This window comes from Pristis pectinata, chromosome 19 (assembly GCF_009764475.1).
Source record: "Pristis pectinata isolate sPriPec2 chromosome 19, sPriPec2.1.pri, whole genome shotgun sequence".
Lineage (NCBI taxonomy): Eukaryota > Metazoa > Chordata > Chondrichthyes > Rhinopristiformes > Pristidae > Pristis > Pristis pectinata.
The window spans coordinates 44,115,829-44,123,989 of NC_067423.1; the positions used below are offsets into that span (position 1 = coordinate 44,115,829).

Here is an 8,161-nt window from a genome sequence, read left to right on the forward strand (position 1 = left end):
TCACGCGCGGTTGTTACGTCACACACGCGCTGCTCGGCTCGCGCGGAGACGGTTCAACGGCCGAGCGCGCGCCCAACCGCTACCTGTCAACAGAGGATGCGCGGGATACTTTGTTCCCATTGGTGCGACAGGATGTCAATCCCTGGTGACAACCAATAGCGTTACCCCGCAGACCCCGCTCCCTCCCAAACTCCCGGTCAAACCTCAGAGCGAATGTGCCGCAGTTTTATTTATTTCCATTTCCCCCCCGAGGGGAGTTGTGGGCGGTGCTGAACCGGTTTCCCCACCGACAGTGGAGCGGCCGCAGCCGGTGAGTTGGCTGATTTACTGCTGAGAGGCAGGAGGAGGCCGCTCGGCCCGTCTCGTTTACTCTCCCCCACAGACGCTGCCTGAGCTGTTGAGCTCCTCCAGCATCAGAACGGTTCCCACCTGGATCGCAGCATCTGCCGTCCTTTGGTTGTCGGCAGTGAGTGGGGAAGCAGGAGGATGCCCAGAGTGGGGCAGTGGTGGGGAGCAGGTCAGACACAACAACAGCAGCGACTGGGAACTGTTCCCTGTGTCCTGGGAACACAGTCTTCTCATGGGAGCGTCTGGGAAGGGAAGGAGGAGGGAAAGTGGTCGTTGTGGTTACATCTGAGGGGCAGAATATGCAGCTTTCTTCATTCTGGGTCAAAACACCAGTCCAAGGTTATTTGAAATCCCAGAAGCAGGGGAGATGTGATCCCGGGTGCAGGGGGCAGGGGCAGGGGCTGGGTCTCCATCAGATCCTCAGTGAGATGGTTCCAGTGGCAACGTGTAGGGATGTGAATATAGTGCTCAGGGCCACATTTCATCACTGATCCTGACAGAGTGACAGATATAACTTTGAAACAGAAAACAATGGAAATGCACAGAAGTTTCACTCGCTGTCAGTTGTTGAATAAACGTTGCCAGACACTGATCACAGTGCTGATACCTTACTGTTCACAGGGAGGTGTAGCATTGGGGACAACAGTGTTGGTCAAAGGGTAAAATGTGGCTGATTTCAATCAGACAAGGGATGGAGAGTATCAAAATCAGGTTTATTATCATTGACATATGTCATGAAATTTGTTGTTTTGTGGCAGCAGTACATTGCAAGACAGAAAGACATAAAAATTACTTTCATATACAGAAATAAATAAATTGTGCCAAAGAGGAATAACGAGGTCATGTCCATGGACCGTTCAGAAATCTGATGGCGGAGGGGAAGAACCTGTTGCTGAAACATTGAGTGTTGGTCTTGAGGCTCCTGTACCTCCTCCCCGATGGCATGAAGAGGCATGTCCCGGGTGGTGAGGGTCCATAATGTAATTTTGAAACTACGTACTGTGGGGCCACCATGGTTAAGATTGAATCTTAGTGTCAAGAGTCATTGATTGTAGAGTGCAGAAACAGGCCTTTGACCCACCATGCTTGTGCCATCCATTAGTCTATCTGTACTAATTGCATTTACCACCACTTGGTCCATAGCCGACTCTCCCTTTACATTTCGAATGCTCACCCAGATGCTCCTGAAATATTGTCAGAGTACCTGCCTCCACCACCTTCTCAGGCAGTGTGTCCCAGGCCATAAGCACCCTACTTCCCTAGGTTGTCTAAACATTGTACTCCTTACTTCAATCTATGCTCTTTGGTCTTAGATACCCCTCCACAGGGAAAAGTTTTTTCACCCTTTACCCGATCGATACCTTGATCATCTCTCCCTTTGTCTGTCTCTGTACCAAGGCAAGCTCAGCCAGGGCAGTCTCTTCTGATAATTGAAATATTCAATCTACTCTGCACCCTCTCCAGTGCAATCACATCCTTTCTATATTATGGTGACCAGAACTGTGCACACACTTCCAGTTTTGTATTTATAAAGTTTATAAAACTGGAACAGGAGCTAACTCTAGTTGTATTCTGTGCATCAGCTAATGGTGGTAGGCATGCTGAATACTGCCTTCGCCACGCTGCCTACCAGTGCTGCCACCTTCTAGGTTCTCTGGATTTATGTGCGATGATCCTTTGTCACTCAATCGTCCAGAGGGTCTGATCATTGATGGTGAATATCCTACCCTTATTTGAACCTCAAATGCGTTAACTCACACTTTTCAATCACATTTAATCTGCCATTGCTTCGCCTAACAAGATGAATAATGATCCCCAAATGCTGGTTCAAATCCAGTCAGAGCAGTTGGAATACTTAGAGTCAAGCAAATAAAACAATTGTTGCAGCTGGATTTGAAAGGCTAACGTCATCAATGCTTGCAATGAAGCAATATGTTTATCCAAAATAACAAGCAATCAAATGTTCAAATGTAAATCTGGCCTCTTTTCTCTGGCCTGCATGCATGTCCACCCTCGCCACTGAGGCCAGTTCTCAAAATGCCATCAATTGCTGGGATCCCCTTGCTCTGAATTCAATGACTACTTTACCCTTGTTGCTATTTTTTAAGACCGGATCTGTGTGTCCTTACCTGGGGAGAGGAGAGGGAAAAGCACAGTGCTCCTCAGAACTGTGACTCATTGGAGATGTGGGAGAGTATTGGTGGTGCATTAAACCTCATTCGGTTTTTAGATGGTTGAAGTGAGCATGTTGGCAAGTGAATGGAGAATGGGTGCCCATCGCAGTAACTGGAGAACCTCACCACATGTACATGTGAGCATGACAAGTCTTTAGCCATACTGGTAATGCACACTGGCTCCGAACAGAAAAGGGGAGAGAGGGGATCCTGAAACTAACTCTGTGACTCTAAACAGTTGTCCAGCACAGAAACAAACCCTTCAGTCCAATTGGTCCATGCTGACTAAAGTGCCTATCCAAGCTAGTCCGGTTTACCTGCATTTGGCCCATATTCTTCTAAACCTCTCCTATCAATGTACCTGTCCAAATGTCTTTTAAATGTTGTACTTGTACCTGCCTTTACCACTCCTCTGGCAGCTTGATCCATGTACCCACCACCCTGTGTGGAAAAACTTGCCCCTCAGTTGCCCTTTAAATCCTTCCCTACTCACCTTGAACCTGTGCACTCCAGTTTTAGTCTCCCCTACCCTGTGGAAAAGACTGTGATCATCCTTATCTATGCCCTTGTGATTTTGTAAACCAGTATAAGGTTACTCCTTGGCCTCCTTCGCTCCAGGGAAAACTGTCCCAGCTGACCAGTCTCTCCTTAAAACTCAAGAGCCCCCAGTCCTGGCAGCATCCCTCTTCACTGCACACAAGTTGTAATGTGCACATTTCATAAACCCACCTTGAAATCTGACTGGATGAGTGGTATTGGCCAAATACAGTGTGTGGGAGGGCGTCAGTGTGTTTGGTGATGTGGCTCACAGTGGCTCTGTTGCTTAGGAACAGAGGGAAAGCTGCCACCTGATTTGAGGTCCATATTGTTTCATTTTCTCTATTTTCTTTGACAGACCTAAGCACTACAATCACTGAGTATTTGTGAATTGGGACAATCTCAGATTGTTCAACAGAGAACAAACAGTTTGGGCAAGGTGGTGTCGTTCAGATGAAACAAGATCCCGTTCGGTTCTCTCTGTTTGCGAGCGGATCGAAAACCAGGGGCAATGTTTGGTGCAAATAGTCAAGGAGACGGATGAGAGAACAGATTACGCACATAGACCGAGATTTGTCTGGAATTCTCCGCCTTTATGGGCGATGGAAACATAATTACTCAGCATTTCTGTAAGTAACTGGAACAGCACCGCAGGGGTCTATTCTACAGAACTAGGGAGAAGTACAGGTGGAGATTGGAGGGCTTGAGTCTGGGTTTGGAGGGTTTGATTCATAAGGAAAGAATGGCTGAGCTGGGACTGTGTTCCCTGGACCAGAGGAATGAGGGACATGAAACTGAGAGGCGCAGGTCGGGGATTTAGCCAGAGTCTGTTTCTCACGTTGGGGTGTCATCTTCTGATGTGCTGAGTTGTGTCCAAAACTCTCTGCTTTTTTTTGTGGTCACAGGCAGAGGTGTTGCCGTACTAAGACGTGATGCATCTGGACAGCATGCATTCTATGGTGCATCAATGAAAACTGGTAAGGGTTAAAGGGAACATACCAATTTCATTGAGCCTCCTGAGGAGGTATAGGCGCTGCTGCGCTCTCCTGGCCATGGACTACACGTGGTTGGAATAGGAATGTCCACAGGTGATGTCCAATACTCGGTCCTTGAAGCTCTCAGCCATCTGTATCATAACACTGTTGATGTTACGAGGAGTGTGTGCAGCGCCTTCCTCGCTGAAGTCAGTGAACAGCTATTTTATTTTGCTACACTGAGGGAAAGATTTTTGTCATCACACCATGACACGAGGCTCTCTATATCTTCCTGTACTCTGATCGTTATTTGAGATCAGGTCCACAACAGTGGTGTTTTCTGCAGATTTAGCGATAGTTAGATCAGCATATCTCCACGCAGGCGCATGTGTAAAGGGTGTAGAGTAGGGGTCTGAGGACGCAACCTTATGGGGCACGATGTTGCGGTAATCGTGGTGGAGGTGTTCTGCTTGTCCGGACTGATTGCGACCTGTTGGTCAGGAAGTCGAGGATCCAGCTGCAAAGGGACTTGTTGAGTCCCAGTCCAGGCGTTTGGAGATAACTTTACTTGATTTTTTTGTACTGAAGGCGGAGCTGTAGTCAATAAATTGTGGTCTGCTGTCGGTAGGTGTGGGGCCAGGGAAATGGTGTCAGCCTTGGACCTGTTCCTGGGTTCGGCGAATTACAGTGGGTCGAGGTTGCATCGGCGGCTGGAGTTGATGTGTGCCATGACCAACCTCTCGAAGTAAAAGATGCGGTTGCATTGGCCGGGAATCGAACCCGGGCCTCCCGCGTGGCAGGCGAGAATTCTACCACTGAACCACCAATGCAAGTGATAACTGACGTCCACGTAGTCTCCATCAACAGCACTGCAGTCATCAAACTATTTTTTGATTTCTTCAGGAATGTGCATTGTTGTCAGACAGGACCTGCCCACCGGCAAATCCACGCTGACTTTTCCTGAACACTCCTTGACTGCCACAGTGCAGATTATTCCCGCCGCTCGGATGTTTTCAATAACCTCCTTATCTCTAACCTCAGACTGAGAGGCCTGTAATTGCCCGGCGTTTCCCTGCTGCTCTTCTTTAACAAAGGCCTGACATTTCCTGAACTCCAGATGTCTGGCACCTCAGCAGTGGCCAGCGAAGATTTAAAAACTTTCTGTCGTGGCACCAGCAAATTCGTCGCCTGCCTCCCACAGTACTCTGGGATACATCTCATTGGGTCCTGGGTATTCACGGCTATACCTGGTGGGTCACCCAATACATTCGCACTTCTTCGGATCAATGCATAGATTCCCCCTTTAGTACTTGACGGGCTCTACTCTTCCCAGTCCAAATGAACGATCTCGACCCGTAACGTCGACTGCCCATTTTCCTCCATAGATGCTGCCTGACCTGCTGTGTTCCTCCAGCTCTTTGTAAGTGTGCCCCGAATCTTTCCCTGAATAACATATTGCTAGAATTGGTAATTGGCTTATTATCGTCACATGTACCAAGCGGCAGTGAAAAACTTGTCTTACATCCCGTTCATCCATCAGAATTCACAATAACAGTGCGTTGACGTTGTGCAAGGTAGAACAATGTCAGAGTGAAGAATAAACTGTGACAATTAAAGGGAGAATGCAGTGCACGTAGGCAATAAAGCTCAGGGTCATAACGAGGTAGATTACGCGCTCAAGAGTCCATTTCATCACATAACAGAATATAAATACAAACTGACCCATAGTTTTCTTTAAGCTGCAAGGATATTTAGTGCCAATTCTTGTACCATAAGTTCGATTCTCCTATATTCTATGCCTCGGAAACTGACGGCTAACATACTGTCACCGGCATTTCCTTCCTCAATTCAGTTCATTACCTCTTCAAGAATCTGAAAGATTTCAGTCAGACAGAACCTCCCACCGGCAAATCCATGCTGACTTTTCCTGAACAATCCTTCACTATCGAAGTGCAGATTATTGATGTCCCTCAGTTTTCTTCCCCAATATCTTCTCTGTGACGAAACTTATTCTGTACCTGCGGGCCAACGCTTGCATATCACTGCCCGATTTATCCATGCTGCCCTTCTTCAATGGAGGCAGAACATTTCCTGAACTCCAGTCATCCGGCCCCACATGTGTGGCCAGTGAGGATTAAACAAAACATTTCTCTCGTGGCCCCAGCAATCTCATCCGTTGCCTCCCAAAGCAGCCGGCGACACACCTCAGCAGGTTTTGGTAGTGGGTGTTCATGCCCAAAGGGGATGTGGGGAGAGGGAAGGGGAGGGACGGAAGGGTGTTCAAGTCATCAACCATCTCATCTCATGGGATCCCTGTGCCGTCCCCTGGGATCCCTGTCCTGTTCCCCCCATCCTGTTCCACCTGTCCCGCGGGATCGCCCCGTCTCGGTCTCATCTCCGCATCTCCGGACTCTCCTCTCCATTCTATTGTCCCAGATTAATCCCCAGTGTTCTCGTTGCAAGTAATCCCCCAACACTGCCCTGACCCTGCAAAAGGGAACCCATCCCCGGTGGGTAGAAGGAGTTGTGGCGGGGGGAGTGCTGCCGGAGAGAGGGGAATTAGTGAGAAGGGGCGAGAAAGATTGAGGGGGTGAGAGAGATGTGTGAGCAGGGTGAGAGGGGATAAAAGAGATAGAGGGGGAGAGAGAGCGTAGAGAGGGGAAAAAGAGAGTTAGAGAGGGCGTTTGGACAAAGAGAGAAAGAATGGGAGGAGGGGAGCGAGAGAGTTGTGAGGAGAGGGATAAGAAGATTTGTTTATTAGTCACATGTTCATCGAAACACACAGTGAAATACATCTTTACGTGGAGTGTTCTGGGGGCAGCCCGCAAGTGTCGCCATGCTTCCGGCGCCAACATATCATATTCACAACCTCCTAACCCGTTGGTCTTTGGAATGTGGGAGGAAACCAGAGCAAACCCACGCAGACACGGAGCGAACGTACAAACTCCTTCCAGACAGCGGCGGGAATTGAACCCGTGCCGCAAGCACTGTAATAGCGTTACGCTGACCGCTGACCCTGTCTACCTTGCCTGTCTGCGTAGGAGGGGAGTGAGAGAGAGGCGATGTAGAAATGGGGAGAGCAAGAGGTGCGAGAGAGGGGGAGAGGAGAGAGAGGGAGAGAGTGTATTGGGAGAGAAAGGGGAGGGAGAGTGAGTGACAGTGAAGAGGGAGTGAGTGACAGAGAGAGGGGAGGGGGAGAGTGAGTGGAGAGGGGGAGAGATATATCTCTCTTTCTGTGTCCGTGATCTCCTTTAGACGTGAGAAGAAGGTGCTGACGAGAGGATGCGGGTGACAAAGGAGTCAGGACGGGAAAGAACTTTGTCTTGAAGGTTCATGCTGTGTGGCAGATCAAGGGGCGAATTGTATCAGGGATCAAGCGGTTGGGCTGAAGAGTGCGGGAATCTGTCAGTGATGGACGGAAGGTAAACTGTGTTCAGGGGTTCACGGCAGAAGGGTTTATTGGGAGGGCTTTTCTGTCAGTGGTGGGGAACAGGTTCAACAGTGGGGAAGTATTTCAGCGAGTGGGGACTGAAGGGGAAGGATGGAAGAATTGGGAGCATCGGGGAAACGGATTGTATTCGAGCATTGGATTTGACAGGTAAAAGGCGGTGTGGAAAGATTTCAGGTGGTAAGGGGTTGAAGAGCGGAGTGATTTCGTTGAAGTGGAGTCAATCCAGAGTTAACGAGCCAGTCTAATGGCAGCTTCAGTTCCCCATAATGCACCGCGGCAGAGAAACCGCTTCGCAGATGAAGGGAGGCGGTGCTGCTCTGCAGGGGGCGGGGCAAAGGTGGGCCTCTTCTGTGACGTCACCTCCAGGGGTGGAGCCCTGGCATCAGGGCTGCCCTGGACCCTGGTCAACGTTCTCTCACTGACGCGAAATCAGTGAAGGAGCGCGTTGAAGCAGTTGGCGCAGTGTGAGTGTGGCAAGTGTCCCCACCTCCTCCCCAACGGGCACAATTAACCTCAGCAACAACGTCTTCTGACCCGACTCCTCCCGTATGCACAGAATTTCTGTGCAGAAAGATAACACTTAGAGGGGAGACTTCTGCCGACGACGCGAATGTGAGTGGGATTGAGGGTTGTGAGGAGGATGCAAAGAGGCTCCAAGGCAATTCAGACAATGCGAA

The 8,161-nt window shown here is 49.4% G+C and overlaps 1 non-coding gene across 1 annotated transcript; it reads right to left on the reverse strand.

Moving 5' to 3' along the window:
• Positions 1–4,792: 4,792 nt before the first annotated feature.
• On the reverse strand, positions 4,793–4,863 carry trnag-gcc (transfer RNA glycine (anticodon GCC)). The gene has a single exon. It is a non-coding gene; the product is annotated as a tRNA-Gly (tRNA).
• Positions 4,864–8,161: the final 3,298 nt, after the last annotated feature.